The sequence below is a fragment of the Pteropus medius genome, unplaced genomic scaffold (genome assembly GCF_902729225.1).
Source record: "Pteropus medius unplaced genomic scaffold, Ma_sr-lr_union100, whole genome shotgun sequence".
In the NCBI taxonomy this organism is placed as follows: domain Eukaryota; kingdom Metazoa; phylum Chordata; class Mammalia; order Chiroptera; family Pteropodidae; genus Pteropus; species Pteropus medius.
The window spans coordinates 12,491,234-12,511,582 of NW_024350926.1; the positions used below are offsets into that span (position 1 = coordinate 12,491,234).

Genomic DNA, 20,349 nt, shown 5'->3' on the forward strand with positions numbered 1-20,349 from the left:
CCGAGAGCTGGGACTTCGCTGGGCCGTGTCCTTTCGCGAAACGCGCTCTCGTCCGCACCCCGCGCCCCGGCACGTCTCGCACGTCTGGGCCTTCGGACCCCAGGTCGCGCGCGCCCCCCTCAGCGACCTTCGCCGCGGAGCCCTGGGCCCCGTCCCACGACGCGTTTCCACAGCGGGCTTCTTGTTTCGTGTCCGCCCCGTGTCGGTCCAGAAGCCACAGAAGAGTCGCGCTCGCCCCCGGCGCACCCCGAGAACCTGCGCCCGAGGTCCCGTCGGTGTCCAGTGCGTGTGTGCGGAGTGAGCGGGAGAGAGCGACAGCCCTGCGCGCTAACGCCACCCCCCAGGGCGGTCCCCCCGGGCTCCAGCGTGCTCCGTCCCCAGCGGACAGGAACGGATTGTCACACGCTAAAGCACTTAACAGACAGTACTAAAAAAAAGTTTCTCGAAAGCTATTATACTACGAATGCTTATCGGGAGGGAAACGTCTCGTAGAATAAATTAGTAAAGATAAAATACATTTCACTGTTTAGATGGTACCAGAAAAGGTGTAACGTGTATAATTTACTCGACGAGACTGACTTGATAATCATGGCTTTTAAATGCTTATCGTGACAATTAACACGCTGTTATCCGGGTCCTGTGAGGACCCAGAGTTGGGGGCGCGGGGGTCAGAATGACCGATGGACACGGAACAGGCGGCCCCTGTGCGCCCCTGCGGCCTCGCAGGGGACCGATGCTCGTGACCCGGCACCCACGCCTCGCTCAGCAGCTGCAGGGCCGCGACGCCGGTGCCACCCGCAGCGTCCGCCCTGCCATCTGTCGTTCCTGTGTCCCTCACGTCACACCCTCGGCTGTACTTCCTCCCTCCCCTGCCCCATCCCGACGCTCCCTGACTGTGGGTCCCGCCACACGACAGGCCCCGCCACGGAGACGCGGGTTTACGCGACGACATAGGGGCAGGTGGACGACACGGGTGTTAATGCCACACGCGGACGGACGGGCTCGGTCCTCAAGATGCAGGAAGGAGGAAAATGACACAGCGGCGTTTGTAAGAAAACACTCCACGTTAGCCCGAGCTTCGACGTGCTGGTCTCGGAATGAGCTGGGCCGCAGTTCGGCGCCCGGTCCCCCCGCTCGCCGCTGGCGGGTCTGTGTTAGGGATGACAGCGGGGTCCGCGTCGCCCGTTAGATGGCAGAAGAGCCGTGCAGCCCCTGACCCCGTGCCCGCCACGACGCTCGCTTGACGGGCAGTAGTCGCCCGACCCGCCCGTCGGCCGGGTGCCCGGCAGGAGGGTCCCCCGTGCGCGAGGCGTCCCCGCTCTGCATTCAGTGTCGGGGGCAGACCCGGAGTCCCCGCTCTGCATTCAGACCGGGAGCGTTTAAAGGGCGGAGTGAACGCTGGCTGCCGCCGCCACATCCGCGTGCGTGTTCTTCGTTTGGAAATGAGCGAGCGTTTTATCCGCGGCTCTTGCTGCAAGTCCGGCTTCCCCTATGCGTCCCAACCGCGTGGTTTACGTCCACGGACCGCGAGCGAGCACCGGTCTCGCCCTGCCCGCCCCGTCCCCTCCGTGGTTGGTCCCTTTCCCGTTCCCGATGTGCAGAGCACCACGCAACTCGAATGTCGGGCACACCGACTTTCTACACGAAACGGTTTTTAGAGCAGAAAAACAGTTACCGATCTTATAAAAAATTATAATTGGTCAAAACAACAAATTTGGTTATAGTTTCTGTTTATTAGTTTGACCTTAAGAGGATATTTATGACAACGACGAATCTTTCTTTCATCTTTAAGGTATCGCCTTATAAACACCTTTCGCCGACCGTGTCTTTATGGTTACGGTTGCTCAATATAACAAATATAACACTTGGGGTATTATGGAGTGAAATGTCCAGCTGTGAGAGCACTACATGTAACCAGATTCAAAAAGCAATAGATTCAGTCCTAGAATGGCAAGATGCATCCTGCTGTTTTGCGACATTCTGTTCCTGTCAGCCACAAAAGACATGCAGACCGTGTCTGAGTAAGAACAATCTGATGGGAGTCCCTGCATGTGGCTATTCTAACTGAAAGAAAGGACTATCTGCAGAGCAGGGGACAAATGGTCCGTGAGGGGTCAGCAATCCGGACGCTGAAGGCACAGATGAATGTGTAGTGTGGGAGCTGTCACAGCAAAGTAACCGTGACGAGTCACGCCACGGCACCCAGGAATAAAAACGGAAGGAGCCCACTTTAAATAAGTTAATTTCAAATTAAGCACATGGGCTCAGAAGAGACTGATGCCCATCTGCCATCGTAAGGTATGGCTACAGCACAACATACAAACACGACACAATCGCATCTCATCTATCAGTGAGTTCGGTGACAATTTTACTGGCCACCAGTGGGCAGAAGCGGAGTGTCGCTTGTCACATTGATGGACTGCCCATTACCGCCTCAGATCCTTCTCAGCACCAAGAAGAACGATACCCTCAGAAGCAGCCCGGTGTCGGCGGCCTGGATGATGAGTTCTCAGTGCTTGCGACGCTGTTCCGAGTTCTTCATCTGTAGCCCCAGGACCTAGAACAGTATCTGCCACAAAGGAGCCCTGCAATGAAAATTAATAAAGGGCAGAAGGAGAAAAATCCTATCCAGCCCTTAACACAGTTTCTTGAGTTAAAAAGCAATGCAACTCACAGACAAGAATTCTTTAAGTTTCCTCCTGATATTTTTGACTGCCGCCAGCCGAGCCTGACCCCACCGGCCTGCTCTTAGGGTGGCGAGGCCCCAGCCTGGGTGTGCCTGATGCCCCGTTTCCATCCTCAGGCTGCTGTGCCACCTGACACCCAGTGGCTTGGCTGGGACACTGACGGTCTTGCCTCTCATCACAAGCCTCACACGGGTTCCCTCTGATGTTAATTACACTTCCAGCTGAATTCGAAGTCGCCTTCTGTGAGTAAGGAGATGGAGGTGTGGATCAGGCTGTCTCCCCAGACACCGCGGTTTTCATTTCTGGCCCTGCTCCTCGGAGACGAGCCTTTCGGTCAGTCCCGAGATGCTACAGAGTCGAACGCACGCACGTGTGACACAGCATTTCCTAAAGGATGCGCCCGAAACAGCCCCCCTCAGACACCGACGGCAGCCAGACCTGCTTGCCTCTCAATGAGACACACAGGTGGCAGGTTTGAGACCCGTTCGTTCTAACTTCGTAGGGAACAGAGAATTGTGGTCACGGGCGCCCGTTCTGTTTTGGGCCGTAAGTGGAGCCCCGAGCTGGGAACGGGCTCTGTCGTTCTGGAAGATGCCCACATGCTAGGCCAGCGCAGGCCGTGCGTGTGAAGCGTCTCGGCGCCCGGCTCTGCAGCCAAACCTCCTCTTCTAGCAAGTACGATTTGCCCAATTTCTAAAATCGAATACAGGACAGTATAGGACCGAATACAGCCCAGTGGGAATTTCAGTGGTATGTTCGTGTTCTAGAAACTGGGAAGTTGAAAAAGCTTTATGAGGCAGGTGAACTGTGAACGAGACACACAAAGTCTGTAAGAACAGCCTGGGACTTGAAACGTCAGATTTCCATCTCTTGGTTAAAGGTAAATCAACGCTTCATTTCATTTCAACTCACGCAGTATGTTAACAAATATAAATATTCCATTAATATCGACCTTTATGCATCAATGCTCAAAATTAGCATAGGTACCATTAATAGTCAGGCTTTTAAGGGAGGTTTTTTATGACTTTTTTCTTCCCTTTCGACCCGAATGATCTCCATCCAGCAGATTTTCGCACGGAACTGACGATCATTTCAGGCTCTCACATCGCATGCACAGACCAGTATCATCAGAGGGCGCGTGTCGCCAGTAAAGAACACGCCCACGTGAAATGTGTCTTTCAGAATTCCCAGGTAATTTAGATTAATTTTCAAATCTAGCTTATGAAAATAAATCACATGTTTTCACTAAAAAGACATTGGTTGCTTGCTCCGTGTAAGCCTCGTGGCAGGCGTGGATGGGGGCGGCCAAGAAAGGTCGAGTTCCTTCCTTAATGAACATGCCGCCACGTCCAAATGTCCTGAGAAGTAAATCGGTGACTGTATGAAGTGCCGTGACAGAAACACCAGGTGCCGTGGCGACAGAGGGACATCGTTCAAACCAGACAATGCCATCGAGGAAGGCTAGCGGGGGGGTGGGGGGGCCGGTTGCTGCCGAGATGACTTCTGAAGAGTAGAAATTCAGAAGATCGAGAAAAAGAGGAAGGACATTTCAACAGAGCGGCAGCGTCAACAAGCACAAAGACGTCCTTGAGAGCTGTGACCGGGAGCCAGGCTGTGATTCATCCACGTGCCAAACCGGAGACTTCAGCACTGTCTGGAAATCGGTGAGTCACTGCAGGACGGTCAGCGGCAAGTGGGGACAGCTCGTCCAGACCCGACGGCTTGGGCGGGCACCCCGGGCGGCAATGCTCAGCGGATGTTTGTCACGCCCCCGCTCACTGCGTATTTGTCATCCTCTCCCTGAATGGGAACACCGTCTGGGAAAGCATAAACGATTCGCCTTCACAGCTGTATCTCCACACGGCGCAGTTACGTAGGGTCACTCTCATGAGCATCGTGGATAATAGAATGTTTCTCTGTAGGAACTGGGCATATTTTAGTAGACACCAAACCGTGACTCAGAATGCCCTGACATTTGTGTGCATTACGTCTTAGAAATCACTGTAATGCTATGATTAACGTGAAGCTCAATTGAATCATCCACAGTAACTGTCCAAACCTATCAACAAGTGTTTAATTTTTGCAATTTTTGAGAGATAGGGGATTGGTTATTTTCTTAACTGACGGAATTTATTGTAAAATTAAACATTTATTCCTAAACTCACCATTCAGTATGAATCTGCTAAAGAGGCGAAAGGCCCATAACATTGAAACTATTCTGTTCATACATGAATACAACCATTTTTTGAAGATGATTTTGGAATTGTTGGCCACGGTCTAAAATTAAATCATGGAAATTTTAAAATCAATCGATGCGTCTCTTATAAAGATACAGCGTTTACTCTGGAAGTTTAAATTCGCATGTTGCTTCTCCCATAGCTCTCACCGAGGTTGAAGCTCATCGGGATGTTCCACTCGGCTAAAGATACTCAGGTCCAATGCCGTGGCTTTACAGGTTCACAAACAGTTATCGAATGCTTCACATTGTATTATTACTGGAAAGAAAACTAACTCAGATATTTGTTCATCAATTAGGTGACTAACTGCATGGGCCACTGTCACCTCCGCTTTGGAAATGAGGCTGGCCTGTTGTCTCCAAGGCCATATCTTTTTTTTTTTTTTTTTTTCATTTTGGGTCTCTTTTCCTCAAGCCTGAGGCGGGCAGTGTGTGGGGTGAGGGTGAGGCTGCCGAAGGCAAAGAAGAGATGAAAGATGCACGAGAAGATTCATAGAAAGATTAATTTTTTAAGAGCTCAAATGTCCTTGAAAACCTTGTTTATTGTCCATTTAGATAGCGAGACCCTGGCAAGGCTGTCACAGGCATTAGACAGTGGCCTTATAGATTTGATGGATAAATATGTACTACAACATGAAATACCTTCATGGATAATTGGTTAGCGTTTTTGTATATAATAGCAAAGCTTCTGCCAACAAAAGGAGTCCATGTTCAGATAACACGGTACTTTTAAAATTTGTTGAGACATTTTAAACCATCGTTAAATTTTGGTGTTTTGTTTGTTTGTTTGTTTTCCTGGAGAAATGTCCTTAGCAAACAGTATATAGTTACAAGCATGGGGTAAATGATCAATAAATGGCAAAAAAAAAAAAAAAGTAAATGGTAGTATAGTCTAAGAAGTGAATTGGAACAAAAATATTTGTTTAAAAAAAGAGTAATCCTAAAAAGTTAACAAAGAAAGAGAGAGAGAGAGGGAGGGAGGAAGGAAGGAAGAAAAAGAAAGAAAGAAAGAAAGAGAGAGAGAGAGAAAAAAGAGAGAGAGAGAGAGAATAGGTTGAGAGAGAAAGAAGGAAGGAAGGAATGAAGCGAAGGAAGGAAGGAAGGAGGAAGGAGGAGGGGAGGAGGAGGGAGGAGGGAGGGAGGAGGAGAAGAAGGAAGGAGGGAAGGAAGGAAGGAAGGAAGAAGGGAGGGAGGAAGGAAGGAAGGAAGGCAGGCAGACAGACCGGAGAACACACCCACGTAATTGATTCCCTCGTCTCCTAAGTTGTTTGAGCTCTGTCTTCAGTCACATGTGTCATAACCGAGGCTCCAGGGAGTGAGAAAGATCTAGAGAAAGTTGAGGGGGAGGGGACACCAAATCCTCCAGCTCAGTGATGTTGGCGTGCGCCAGGCATTAAAAGCAGGGCATGCAGGTGTAACGGGACGCCGCCTGGGGGTCCTCTGTCCCAGCGTGATGCATCACACCTGGGTCCGGGGCAGCGCGCCAGAGACTCGGTCAGATCGGGTTATCCATCAGGCTGCTTGTGCTCGCAGTTCGACTGTGGGGAAGGGGGACAGAGGCTCACGCTGCTCACTGACAGGCGAGGCCGGGGCATCCTTCAGTGGATCCGTCTGCTTCCTGATGCCTGATGGCATTTTCTCTTCTGCTATTTCATGGCAACCCCGGGAAAGGAAATCACAGTCGCCGTATCTACTAGTTTTAAAAATGTATTCAATTATTTTTGTAGCGCATTTGATAGCTGTAACACTTGCTAACTTCGGACAAATTGAGTGCAGGATTAATGTAATCATTTCTAAAGAATGCTTTTCAAAGCTTCGAAATGGCAGCATCCTAAAATGAGACGGCGATTCCCTGCCGTAGGATAAAGGCAAATGGAGACGTTTCTCACTCTGTTCTTTGCACGGCTTCAAAGGTCATCTCACAGCGGCGTTCTCGTCCTTCCTCCTTCATTTGAAACAGTCGACCACAGCAAGTATCAGAAAGGAATGGTCACCTGGCTTCTGGCCGACTGTCTGCCCCGCACCAAGCTAAAACTGCCTCTTCTGGGACCGCTGTCCTTTTATGCTCAATGTTTGAAAACAGATTGGTCTAAGAGAAGGTTCCAGCGTTTCAGCCACCGGCTTGATCCGTGGCTGGAGCGTCACTGCACGGGACTGGCGTTGGCAAAGCTGCAGGACAAAAGCTCAGGGGCGACTGAGTCGCTGTGCACTCATTCGGATGGCAAAGGGCCTCTGGTCACACTTCACGGAAGGAGACCAAGACAGAGCACGTGCAGAAATGAACGTGGACTTTTTCAGTCTGCATCAGAATAAGAGGAATACTGTTCAGTCTTTGAAAGATAAGAAATTCTGACCCACGCGAGCGCCTGGGTGAAACTTGAAGAAAATGTGCTCAGGGTAACACCCCGAGCCCCGTGGGATTCCAGGACCAGGAGGACAAAAGGGAGGGACCCGGAGCGGTCAGCCCGACAGTCAGGCCCAGAGACACGAGGCAGCAAGGCGCCTGGGGCTGGGAGTGCGTGTCAGCTCGGGATGATGACAAGGTTGTCAAACGAGTGGTGGCAACAGGTGACGTCAGTGTGAATGTACCTAACGCCACCGAGGAGGAGCCAGCCAAGTCTCTGTGCTGCTGCCCGTGCTGAGCCTTCCATCATCCACGGCCAGGCACCCCAAAACACCCTGCCCCCACAGACAGTCCCCACCCCACTGGGCCGAGCGGGGGGAATGAGCCCCAGGGCACGATGCCCAGACGGGACCCCACGTCGCTGCTGGATGGAGCACGGCAGAGCCAGCCGCACACCGAACCCCAATCTGCCCAGCGGTGTCACCAAAGGCCCAGCACAGCAAACATGCTGGGCAGGTGTCGCTCGCAACCCGCAGGCTAAGCCACAGCCCACGAGATCGAGGTCGCTGGGTGATTTTAAAGGAGGTCCACGCCTCTCGCCAGAAGTCCCGTGTCACGCCTGTCACCTGCCAGGGGTGGGACTGAGGGACAGACACCCAGCCGCACAGGCAGTTTTGTGACAGTGCGTTCCTGACACTGTGACTCTGCTGCAAAGTACATGACATAGTGAGTGGCAGCCCCGCGAGGCGAGAGTTTTCAGCTCGCCCCTGCGCAAGGTCATCTGGAGAAACCTGGGTGAGCACAGAGGATTCGCCCAGCCGAGCCTGGCCAAGGAGGGGCACACCCCACCGCACGCACACTGCCCCCCTAAATACCGGCCACCTCCTGGGTCGCCAGCACCGGACCATCACGCCTGGCGTCACAGCCGCCAGTGTGCCTTCAGATGCTCCCCTCCATCACTGCCTAGCGGCTCGCCAGCTGCCACCTGTCCAAGGCCACCTTCCACCAGCAAGCGTCAGGCCTTTTTTCGAGATAAAGTGCCACGTTTGCTGTAATGCTTACGCATCTCCTGATGGTTTCGCATGCATAAGACTGTGCTCGACTTTGCTGGCTCCTCTTTTTAATGCATCTCTGAAGTTTTCCCCTAAGGCCTGTGGGCTGCATTGCAGAAGGGGCCGGTACAGCGACTTTTGGGGACACAGGTGTGTTCTGACCAAGCGCGGTGTGTGAGTTGGCATCATAGGTTTACTCTCCGTGGCTCAGCAGGGCACAGAGAGGGAGGTTTCCGGTCACCTCCGCAGCTCTCCGGGCTCCTCCGAGGCTCGTCCTGCGGGGGACATGCAGAAAGTCACTGTCACGAGGCGTCACGTTTGTGCGGGGATGTCCTCCTGGGCCCTCTCCTTCAGATGCCAAACGACACTGGCCGAAAACCCTGTGATATTTTTTTCCTGCTGCCCAGTGATGGCATTTGCGATGCGTGTACGTCGCCACCTGCTCCCTCCCTGTCCCCACGTCCTCCTTCCCACACCTGTGGGGCCGAAAGCTCAGGGTTTGTGGGGCCGTGTTTTGGGGTTTCTCTTACTTGTTACTGCTCCTCCAGAGGCCGCGAGCCCCTCCAGCTCTGGAAGGGCACAGGGCGACTCTGCTGGTGACCCTTGACATTTACTAAGAGTCAAGGAATCCAGAACTTTCTCTAGTCTCTCAACCCAGCCTGCCCTTCAAGGTGATTTTCTGGCTGCCTCTGCGCAGGCAGCAGACGTGTCTCACGGAGCGGGGCGGGGGGGCGCGTAGTCACAAAAAATGTAAAACAATGACGATATTAACTTGTTTCAACAAACATTCGTTCTCGTATAAGTATATGGCTTTCTCTTTAGGTTGGCATAGGTACAGTATTCTATGTCGGACATAAAGATACGAATATTTAAAAACACAGAGCGCGATGCTTTTTGGGAGCCCGTAGGGAAATGTCCCGTCTTTCTCAAGTTCCCAGACAATTGTGCCAAGAGTAACTTCCCACTCCAGGGACTACACCACCAGACGCAGCTCTTGAAAGACATTCTTTCTTACAGCCGTCGGTAAAAAAGTAAACTCTGTTTATTCTCCGATAAGAAATTACATTAAAAATGTCCAGTGTTCGCCCAAAATAGCTCAACAAGAAATGAGTTCAGTGCATAAAGTTGAAGGCACATAGAGAAATCCGTGAGAACAGGCCTGCACCCTGAACGTCAGAACGGTCCACAGCCAGGCACTTAAAACAATTCGCAAATTTACTTGACAGCCGAAAAGTAGGCTGCCATCTTCATATTCAGTGCCTAACGTGAGTTTCATATGTAGATATTTTGAAAAGTTACTTTTTTACTTAAATTAATATCCAAATTATTATATCGACGTGTTTAAATCTTAATTTTCTTAAGAATTTAGTTTCATTCCTCTTATGTACTTTTAAATTCAGTTTATACATATGGTAATTGTATTAAAATAAGAACGATTATGGTCTTTGACTAATGTTGAAGTTAATTCTTTTAAGATATTGAATTCCCCTGCAAAGTTCATCCCATTTACAATTACATTTTCTTAGACATTTATGACGCTAAATATATAACTTTAGTATCTCTGATCCCCTTCAGCAATTTAAATGCATGAAAAGGAAGACTTATAAACCTAGCATGCAAATTTTTCCTAAGCAGATTTTTTTATTTTTCACACCTACAGCACCTGGTCTTCCTAGGTGGTCTCCCATCCAAGTACTAACCAGGCCCGACCCTGCTTAGCTTCCGCGATCAGACGGGATCAGGCGTGTTCAGGGTGGAGTGGCCGTAGACTAAGTGGTTTTTATAAATATCATTAAAGCATAATCACAGTTTTAAATATCTTAAATAACATATTAAACAGATTACGCTAAATATTTTTAAGTGAAGAGAAAAATAGTAGTAGTGGCTCAATTTAATTTGTCATTTCTCTACTTATTTTTTATTCTTTTCGGGGTTTTAAAAATGGTTACTTAGGTAAGAACAGTTATCATTGTATTCAGACAGAATCCGAGACAATGATAGAGGTATTTATTTATCTCTTAATCACATATTCGAGCCCAAAGAGAAAGCTTGGACCCTACATTCTTTCAGCTTCTAACCAAATCACAAGCCCACACCCCGAAAGCTTGCTTAGAGTTCATTTCTATGTGCTCAGCCCGAAACAAAGCCCACATATCTCGGCTGAGAATTAGTTTTACAGCTCAGAGAATCACTTCGTCTCCTTGCTCCGAGTGTCTTAACTCTTCAGACGGTTTCCGGGCGACGGGGCAGGGAGATCCGCCCCGCAGCCCCCCGAAGGGGAATCGCACACCGCCCAGCGAGTCCGTCCAACCTTCCTCGCCCCCGAGAGGATTCCGCAGTCTCTTCACGGTTTTTCCTCCTCTAACTCTTGGCCGTGATTCAGCAGAGAGTCGGCTGACACGAGCGTGCAGGTAGGAATGGCAGCTCTGCCGCGGAAAGTTAAGCACGGTGTCCCTAACTGTCAGGTAAACCGCAGCTTCCGGTCGTCGTGGAACGAGCTCAGGTGATCTCTGGATAATGCGGCTGGAGGCTGCGTACGATGCCGGAGGAGAAGCTCGGGTGGGACTCGATGTCATCCGCTTGTCCCCAGCTCTGCTGTTTCATCCCTGGGAAAATCTCCAAGAGCGAGATGATCTCTTCTGATCCTGCCTGGTGTTCCTATATCTGAAATTCTTTGAGTTACTTAAAAAACAACGGTAGTGATATCTTTTCTTGAAGGTTTTGAAGCTAGTAGCTGCTGGAGCAGAAAAGAAGCGTCGCTTGCAGTAAAAGCTCTGTGACACGGCGGCATCCCACACAAAGGCCTTGCTTCGAGGAGGTCGTTGGGCCTCTCGTCTCGAACTATGATAGTATTTAGTCCTTGGATCGGAGTCTGGACTCTGCTCCCGGCTGACTGCAAATGTCTAATTAATATTCGCTTAACCACGTGGACTCGTGAAGCCGTAATCAAAAGCGCCCCAATATTGTAATTAATACAAGACACCGCTATTTAACCCGCTGACTGTATTTTGATGCAGCCTCGATCCAGCGCAAAGTATCATCGATCGGGCGTGGTCCCCAGTCTGACGTCCTGGGCGTCCTTTGCCTCCTTCCTGCTGTCCTCGGTAACCCTCGGTCACCCCGACACGTGCCTCCCTGCAGCTCACGTGACCGTTCCTGTCTCTGCTACTTTCCGAAATGAGCATTTCCTGTCATGGCAGCCGCGCTCTTCTGAGACCTGAACTCCGCGATAAGTTCCACCCCGTTGTCTAATAACGAGCTAAATGAAACGGCGAAGTTAAACAAACTTTATGCACCAAACATCCAAAGAAATCTGGACATAGGAAATCTTTAACAGCCGGTCACAGCAGTTGGGAAAAAACGAGCTTCCTGAGCTTTTCCTCGTGTTTCTCACCCCACACGCTACCCCTGACCTTCATCCTCATCTTAACAGTGTCCTGAGGACTCTGTCTGAAGTGTTGCTTATAGCGCTGTCCTGCTGTCTCGTGGCCACAAGACTTTAAACACGATTCTGAATCTTTGTCCTGCGTTTGAGTCATGTATTCGCTTAGTCCACACATCGTTTCTGGGCACCTGTTATGTGCTGAGAAGCTATCAGGTTTTGTCTCTCAGGGAGGGTTCCTAATAAATAGAATTTTTGAATGCAATAATAGAGGGATATCCGGACAAAATAGGCAAAGAACCCAGGGAAAATCGTCCGTAAGAAATGATAGCTAAAGTGAGTTTTGAACTAGTCAGGTAAATAAAAAGAATCTCTGGGCATTAATCGGTAAGAGAAAGGACTTAGCACCCTTGGGTGTCTGCATAGTATCTATGACACAGTGGAAGCCTTCTAATCCAACATTATCAGGACGTTTTCGGTTAAATAAAGAGAAGAATCAGTTTTAAAAGGACACATCGATGCTGTATTGAGTAGAGATTTGGCGGCTATAACGAAATGCAGCGGTTTTAACGAGACAGAAACTCCTTCGTACGTGTAAGTCTGGACACGAGCTTCCTGGCCGACGTGGTGGCTCATGTGGGGACAGCGGCCCCTTCTCTCTGGCTGTGAGTTTGCCCTGGAGCCCGCGCTTCCAGCCGGCGGCACCAATTCTTCCTCCCCCGCTCTCACTTTGCTCGTGTGGGGAGCGGAGGAGACCGAGGGACCGTAGACGTCGTCCCCTCACACGTCTGACCTTGGGAAAGTGTCGGTCCCTTTGTGGCTGCATGGTTCTGCTTTCTGGCCTGGTGCGCGTGCTGGCGGTAAGCCCGAGCTCTTTGGACAAGGTCGGTTTCCGGCAAGACCAGGTGTCCGGTCTGACACGCAGCTGGTGCCTCCCTCGGAAGTGTCCTGCTACGTGCACGTTGTCACCCCATGTGGATGCACTGTGAGGGGGGCCTATGGCCACCGGTCCTGCTGCCCTTCACGGAAAACCCGCTCGTGGTGTTGGTGGGCCCGAGCAGGGTCCGGATCTGAATCAGGGGTTCGAGCAGGTGATTCTCGGCCCTCCTGACCTGGCCACGCCCCTCCCCCCTCCCGGCTCCCTCTCTGCTCTGCAGGCGGTGCCAGGAAGGTCCGATGGGTCAAGCGAGTCAGGAGGCGCCCCGTTCAGGTGGGGCCGGATCCGCCTTCCTCTCCTGTGGGATCCTTGTGCTCTGTGGAGGATGCTCGCGGATTCAGAGATGCCCACGAGTTGGGTACCACTCCCGCTTTCTCGAGGTAAAGATGGAAGGAGGAGCCGTTCACAAGTACCGCTCATGCCAGAGGCCTCTGTCCACATCCCAACACCGCGTCCCTGGCGTGGGAGACAGAGGTGAGGAAGAGAGTGGGTGCTGGATACGGCCCAGGAGGCAGGGGAGGTGGCTGACTGCGGACACGGGTGAGGACGAGGATGAGGACAATGGCTAACTCTGGGTGCATCACATGCCGGGCTCTTTCCAGTGTTGTCTGCATGATAATTCGTTTACTTTCTCCGCAAAGCATTATGAGGTAGTACAATTTTTTTAACGGATGTGGGTAGGTCATTTGCCCAAGTTTCTGGTCCAGGAAGCATGGGAGCTGGAATTGGGTCCCAGCCCACTTCTAAAACCAGCGATGACTTCGCAGATGCTCGGGCACCTGGAGAGGCTGTGGTCCTGCTGTCGCCATGACGTGGGGAGAGGGCAGATGTGTGATTTGAAGGAGCTGGAAGCAGGCAAAGCTACATACGCACGGATGCTACACAGCTGCGAGAGAGCGTCCCGGTCAGACCCAAGCGCAGGTGGCCCCTTCAGACGCGGACACCGTCATGTCTCCTACAGACGGACGCTGTCCCCCAGACAAGCAGGTGTCTTCGTGTAGACATGGCGTGGAGTCACGGCTACACACACAAATAACACGCTGTCCACAGAAGCACCTTCTCAAGGCGTCGAGGACACAGAGGTGTCAGGTTCTCAGAATCCCAAGAGACCCCCTTTTATAGACACTGTATCGCCGTGTCCACAGGTCTGACGAACGCCATCCCCATAAATAAACTGGACTTCAATTCAGTCTCGTGACATCAAACTAAAACGTTTAAATACATCCTAGATAGAACGGGTCAACTGTTGAGTTTACGGAATTAGCAGATTTTGCAACACGGTTGAGTATATGCATGAGTATTTCTGCATAAAACTGCCTCTTTAAGAAATAGTAAATAATGTGTCCATCGTAAACTGTTTTATAATATTAAACCACATGTAGTTTAAGTATGAATTCAAAGGTCATAATAGAATTGTGTGGCTACAGAAGAAACCCAAGAAGATTCCAGTCCGTAAAATTGTGACTAAAAGTGTCGTTTGCTCATTCTTTGCTGCGAGTGTTTTCTGACTTGACAGCTATTATGAAAAAGGCAAAATAACATATTGTTCAAAAAAAAAAAACCTCTTACCGAGTGTTCTTGACATTTGACAATGCCATTAAGCTAAAGTACCGAAGACAGAATTTTAAATCACGTGAGCTCTGGTGAAGCTGGGCTTTTCTGAAAAGGTTCACAGGAAATTTGTTATGATTCATCGCTATAAATGAACAGAGGCAATGCACACTTTTCTGAATGTTAGAGATTCGTGACACACCCATAGAGCGGTAGGAACAGACATTACCCAGGCCAGGATCCCACAGGTTTTCTTACACCGATGGCAGCCATAACCCACCCACCCCCAGAAAACCCAATAGGAATATTTGAAATGTAGAGTGATAAAATGTTTCAGACATACTTTCGGATGTCTAATTTCTAATAAGGGAGAAAAGAAACGGTAAATAACAGAGGTTTGAGGTAGGGAGCTACCCAATTTATTGCGAGGTAGCCCTCAAAAATGAAGGGACAGGGTTGTGAGATCAGCACCCAAATCCGCCCAGACGTGTCTGAGGACCGTGTGGGGCACGAGGCAGCCCCTCAGCCCACGCGAGAACCTTCCAACGGCCGTGAAATCCTAGTCCCAAACAAATCACATCTATAACTGAAAAGTGTTTGCTTGGCTGTCTTTGAATTGTCACCTCTCTATGAATCAAGATGGTTGGCTTAATGCCAGGTAATGGACATATTTTAGGAACCCACTAGTAACACACACCCACCTTCCCAGCAGGTGACTATCAGCGTCTTAAGTTATGCGGCGTCACCTGCTGATCCCGGAGCCCTCTGTAAGGAGAGGTGCCGATATACACTTCACAGTGCCCATGATGTCTTCCTGTCATGATTTATTATCTAAGCTTCGCGTGCGAGGCAAAGACATGAGAAAAGATACGTGATAAAAGGCCGTTCTGGCTTTCCGTTCGGAGAACTAATTGACTTGTGGATGAGCACATTTCCCTTTACGTACGTAGTAGAGGCATAGTTTGATTACTCTGTGAATAAAATCGCAATTACAGTTCTCTTTTTTTAAACGTACTAAAATTGTTTTTCTTCATTACCCATTTCTTACTCGATGAAGGGACAATGGACGTGAACTCAGCCATTCTTATTTGAAATTTCCCGTGGCGTTCTGTCTTGTCTTCCTCTTAATGAAAAGTGGCGATGCCATGTGTGTTGACACACTAACAAGGGAGGATGTCAATTAAGGAGAAAAAGTGTTTTTGAAGAGTAGAATTCCATATCCTCTTTGTAGAAATAAGGACCGAATCTGTTATTGCTGAATTCTGAGTAGACTTTAGGAATAGTTTTGATAACTTATGAATATTGGGCTATACGCTATTCATTAAACCCAGATCCGATGTGATATCAGATGTCACTGTAGAAAATGAGGCCATCACGAAATAAAAATACGTAATCTCTGAGCGCTGGACACTTCCTTAGCAGCAGTTTCAGAAAGTAAAATTAGCTCCGCTTCCCAGAGAAAATAATACCAGACACTCGTTTACACGGGAATGCAACTTTCTCTCCTACAATGTTTAGGTAAGGAAATTTACTCAACCTCGTGAAAGAGAGTGTCCGAGTGTGCCTCTCTCTTCTGCATTTGTACGTGGAGATGATTTCTGGACCAGTCGATGTTAAGCTGGATTTGGGGAATTATATTTTAGCAATGCAGTGGATCTGATTAGCTAACACTTCCATTTAAAAACTGCGAGCACTGACTTTGTGATCGGAATGGCAATGGACTTTCCGTAAAAGGAAGTGGGGAGAGAACCTGGCTACTCGTGTGGCTAGCACATATAGTTGCTGGATCTTTAACAAATTACACTCATAAAGGGGAAAAAAAGAAAGGAGCTCTAATTCGATAATCGTATTCAAGCTGAAATTCAACATAAAAGTATCGTAAAGCGAGTAATTATTTTCTTTATTTAGCATATATGCAGATATATAGATAGATATTATATCTATGTATCTATCTGTATATATCTGTATCTATCGAGATGTCTATAGATGGATAGATGTAGATAGATACACATATATAGTCATTAAGCTTTGTAAGTTGCAGTCTAGAGAATATTTTTATATACCAAAGTAGAAAACCCATTAATTAATCTCATTTTATGGCACAGTTTGTTCCACTCAGCAGAGACTTCACGGGAAAAGCAAAAATGTAAGGGAAGAGAGAGCGGAGGGGAGATCAGAGGTTAATTGCCTTTGTTGATCTCGCAGTAATTTTGACAGCTCCGATCCATTAAAACGTGTGTAAAAATGGAGGAATGTGTTCTTAGTGAGACTGCGTGTTTGGGGAAATTGCATTCTCTACATAGAGGCTTTAATTCCATCTAAAATCTGAATAACAGCTGGCTAACTCACACTGACAGAAGCGTCAGCTTTCACACGTGTGCATCGCTACCACGCGCATCCACCTCTAAGTCTGTGCGCAGCAGCACTCAGTGAACACTTTTCCTGTCTGCTGATTTTCTCTCTCTTGGTAAATACGTAAGAACCTTGGAGGAATCGTACCCGTCATCTACCGCTGCATAACAAGTCATCAGCCTGAAATAACAACATCGATTATTTATCTCACCATTTCTCTAGGTCGGGAATCGGAGGGTGGCTTACCTGGCTGGTTCTGGTTCAGCGTCCCTCTCGAGGATGCCGTCAGGGCATCAGCTGGGGCGACGGTCGTGTGAACGTTTGGCCGGGGAGGCGTGTTTGCTTTGCTGGCCTCTCCACAGGGGGCCCGACTACATGGCAGGGCTCCCTCGGAGAGAGGGACAAATCCAAGAGGGCGAGAGTTCACCCCGAAAGTGACCTCCCATTTCCGCCATACTCTGTTCGTTAGAGGCGAGCCACTCAGCCCAGCCCACACTCAAGATGAGTGTATTCTGTTCTGCTCCTGGAGGACGGGGGACAGTGTGAGTGTCTCATTGCTGCTGTAACAAAGACCCCGACGTGATGTGGCTTCAAACGATGCCAATTTGATGTCTTGAAGTCCAACGCAGGTGTCACTGGGCAAAAGTCAAGGGGTCAGCGGGGCCGTGTTTCCCTCTGGAGGCCCGAGGGGAGATACCTCCTTGTCTTTTCCTGCTTCTAGAGGCTTCCGTGGTCCTTCGCTCGTGACCCTTCTTCCGTCTGTGGAAGCGGCAGTGGTGAGCTGCTTCTCTTCTTCCTCCCTCTTCCAAATGTAGGGCCCACCGTGACTGCACTGGGCCCGGCCAGATCGTTTAGGATAATCTTCCCATTTTAAACTTGGCTTAATTCCCCTTTGCTGTGCAGTGTAACGTTCCCAGGTCTTGAGAATCGAAGTCTGCATGTTTCCCACGGACTGACAGTCTGCCTGCTCCCGGTGTGAAAGAGTATCTTTCTGAAACTGCCACAAAATCGGCCACCATCAAATAATCCCCAAATGGACACACTCAAGACCCCGTCCCTTCGGAATACCTATCAGAAGCTAATAAATGACAACGGAAACCACCCGCCTCCTCTCATCCGATGTCCGCTGGCGAGGAGCACCCTGCCTTTCTTTTTCTCAGGCATGTGCGCTTAGCAGGGGCGATAGGATAACATTTCTACCCTTAGGCAGGAGCAGGTGACCGGACGTAGCTGGAGGAAAGTCCCTCTGGGCTCAGAGGGACGTGAGTCCTGCCAGAATGCTGACTGGCGGCCTTCTGCAAGTCACTGTGTCTGTCACCTAAGATTTTACCGCCCGCAACGGGGGACAATAAACTTAACGGCGCACAGCTGTGCAGATCAGCTTATAACTCAGAAACCTGTTAGTCACGTACGTTTCTCCATTGTCCAAGATCTACTATGTTTTTTATGGAACGGTGCCTATTAACCCTCTACAGCTCTGTGCCCATAAGTCACTAATAAGCGATGTCTGAGAGTCGTGTCTGTGACCTCCCACCAGTGGTCTGACGTGCCCCGAGACACGCTCACCCCCACACCAGGCGCTTCCTCTAAAAGCAGGACTGCATGCGACCAGCACCCCCACTTCTGCGTGCATATCCGGAGACGAAAACACCAATTTAAAAAGATATCTGTACAAAGTCATTGTGAAAATTACTTTTTAATATGTGTGAAAATGTAACGAGCTGTTAAATGTTGCCCACGCTAGCCGCCGCCGTGGTCATCCAAGACGATGGCACGATCGCCTTACCTCGTTCAAAGCCTTTAAACGAAACGATAACTTCAATTTCAACTTAATGTTTTCAAGGCTTTTTCTTAATAGCTTTACTTTTCTGCTCGGAATTCTCCATACTTTCTTTACAAAACAGTTTTAAAAAATGAAAACTAATCGAAGGGAGGGATTTAAGCTAAACGTACTGTATCTCAGAGCTTCTCAAACGTGAGCGTGCACAGCAGTCGCCTGGCGTCTTGTTCCAGTGGGATTCCGAGTGGTTAGGTCTCGGATGGAAGCACAGTTCTGCATGTCAGACGGGCCCCGCACGACGCAGGCACTGCCAACCAAAGCCGGCAAACCCGCGTTGCGCGCTACTCTCCATGTAAGTGTTTCGTGGCATTGCGTTTATGAATTAGCTTTGCCGCGTCATTATGTTTATGAATTACGAAATATCTAGCACAGTAGCTTTGGCGTTTTAAACACTGAATACAAAGTCACTGCAGAAGGGGCCTGAGAAAACAAGTCCATGTAAACGCAGATGAAAAGCGAGAAATCGGACAGGGAAGTACCACGTCTGGCTCTGCGGTACTTCGCTGATGGGGAGCTGAGTTCTCGAGGCAACTGGTCATCCCGACTCCCTGTTGGTTGAATTTTACTCCCCTTAGGAATACTTTGTTCTCAGATTGAAATCACAGAAACTCTTGGAATGCAAAGAAATTGATGCTATGAGGTCTATGCGTTAACGATGAACAAACGGCTAAGACTCTCTTTCTTAATACTACCGAGTATTTTCGATTGATTATCAGGGCAGTTGTCTGCGCTGCCGATGTCGGTAGATCGTGAGGGTCAAGCCGGTGAGCGAGGTCCCACGCACGTTCGTGGGGCCGCTGGCGAACATTTATGCGATTTTGTGTTTGATTCGTTCAGTTTCCAGAGGTCTGATCGCAATAAAACACGTCCCTCGTGGACCTTCAGAGAGATTTGAAGAATGTTCATGGAATACAGAAAAACATTCTTCAAAAAATTTATCCAGGATAAAATAAGAGATAGTTAGGAAAGAAACGACACAAGTTGCGAGCTTTCTGGAACGTGGATTCGAAGTCGACAGCTCCCCGGCTTTGGAGATGTGCGGAACAATGCTTGTGCTCTCTGCTCAATGACTTTGATTAAAATGCACCGAAGCCACCGAATTTTACCAGTTTCACGGCCACTTATGCTCCACAGCAAATCAAAGTTATTTTGACAATGAGCCGATGGGAGTTTTGATGGGAAAAAAATCAAACCAACACAAGAAGAGAATCGGGTCTCTGAGATACACAGACCGAGGCGGGCGAGGCTTCGGCAGAGTCTGCTGCGGCCGCGGGTCTGGAAACCGCCTCGCGCACCGGGAACGGACCGTCGGGGTCGCTGTCGCCGAAGGAGGCCTGAGCGCGCTCCCACAGCCCAGGACCGCGACTCCGCCGGGACGCTGGCCAGTCGCGCTGGTTCGCCGCAGGGGTCTTTCCCGTGACTTCCCGGAGAGCAGAAATACGTGTGTCTCCATTCTGCAAACGCTTAGCACAGGTGCCGGCGCGTTCTGCGTGTGCGGTAATTATTCGATCGATGAAAATGAGCGATTCGGCATCTTTGTTTTCTTGTTAATCTGACCGTGGACCACAGTGGAAAGGACGTCCACGGAGGCACAGCCATGTTTTTCGCTTCGGTTTCTTTTGGGGAGGAAGCTGGAATCTAACTCGGTCACGGACGATGACCAGCTCCCCCGGGTCCTCGTGGGAGGTTCGTTTCCACGTCCGCGTGTCCTCGTGGACAGAGCCCGGCAGCATAGAGGGTTTTCTGGAAGGAAACGTGAGTCTGGCCGATGTTGGCATTAGCATTTTAATAAGCAGAGGCCGGCAGGGCGCAGAGCCACGTCAGGACTAATTTATGGAATGCGTTAAAATGGTCACAATTCAGTGACTGCCCAGCAAAATGTGACTCTAGTTTCCATTCCATGACGGTGACTGTCTTAACACACGATCGAGGCCACACGTCCGATGGCGAAACCAGCTTTGATTCTGC

General features: G+C 49.6%; 1 protein-coding gene and 1 non-coding gene across 2 annotated transcripts in view; one reads left to right on the top strand and one right to left on the bottom strand.

Annotated features, from left to right (window-relative positions):
* RALYL (RALY RNA binding protein like) overlaps window positions 1-20,349 on the top strand; it is a 197,543-nt gene that overhangs the window by 91,374 nt on the left and 85,820 nt on the right. The gene's annotated exons all lie outside the window — the stretch shown is intronic.
* LOC120585619 (5S ribosomal RNA) lies at window positions 9,971-10,089 on the bottom strand. The gene has a single exon (XR_005648459.1). It is a non-coding gene; the product is annotated as a 5S ribosomal RNA (ribosomal RNA).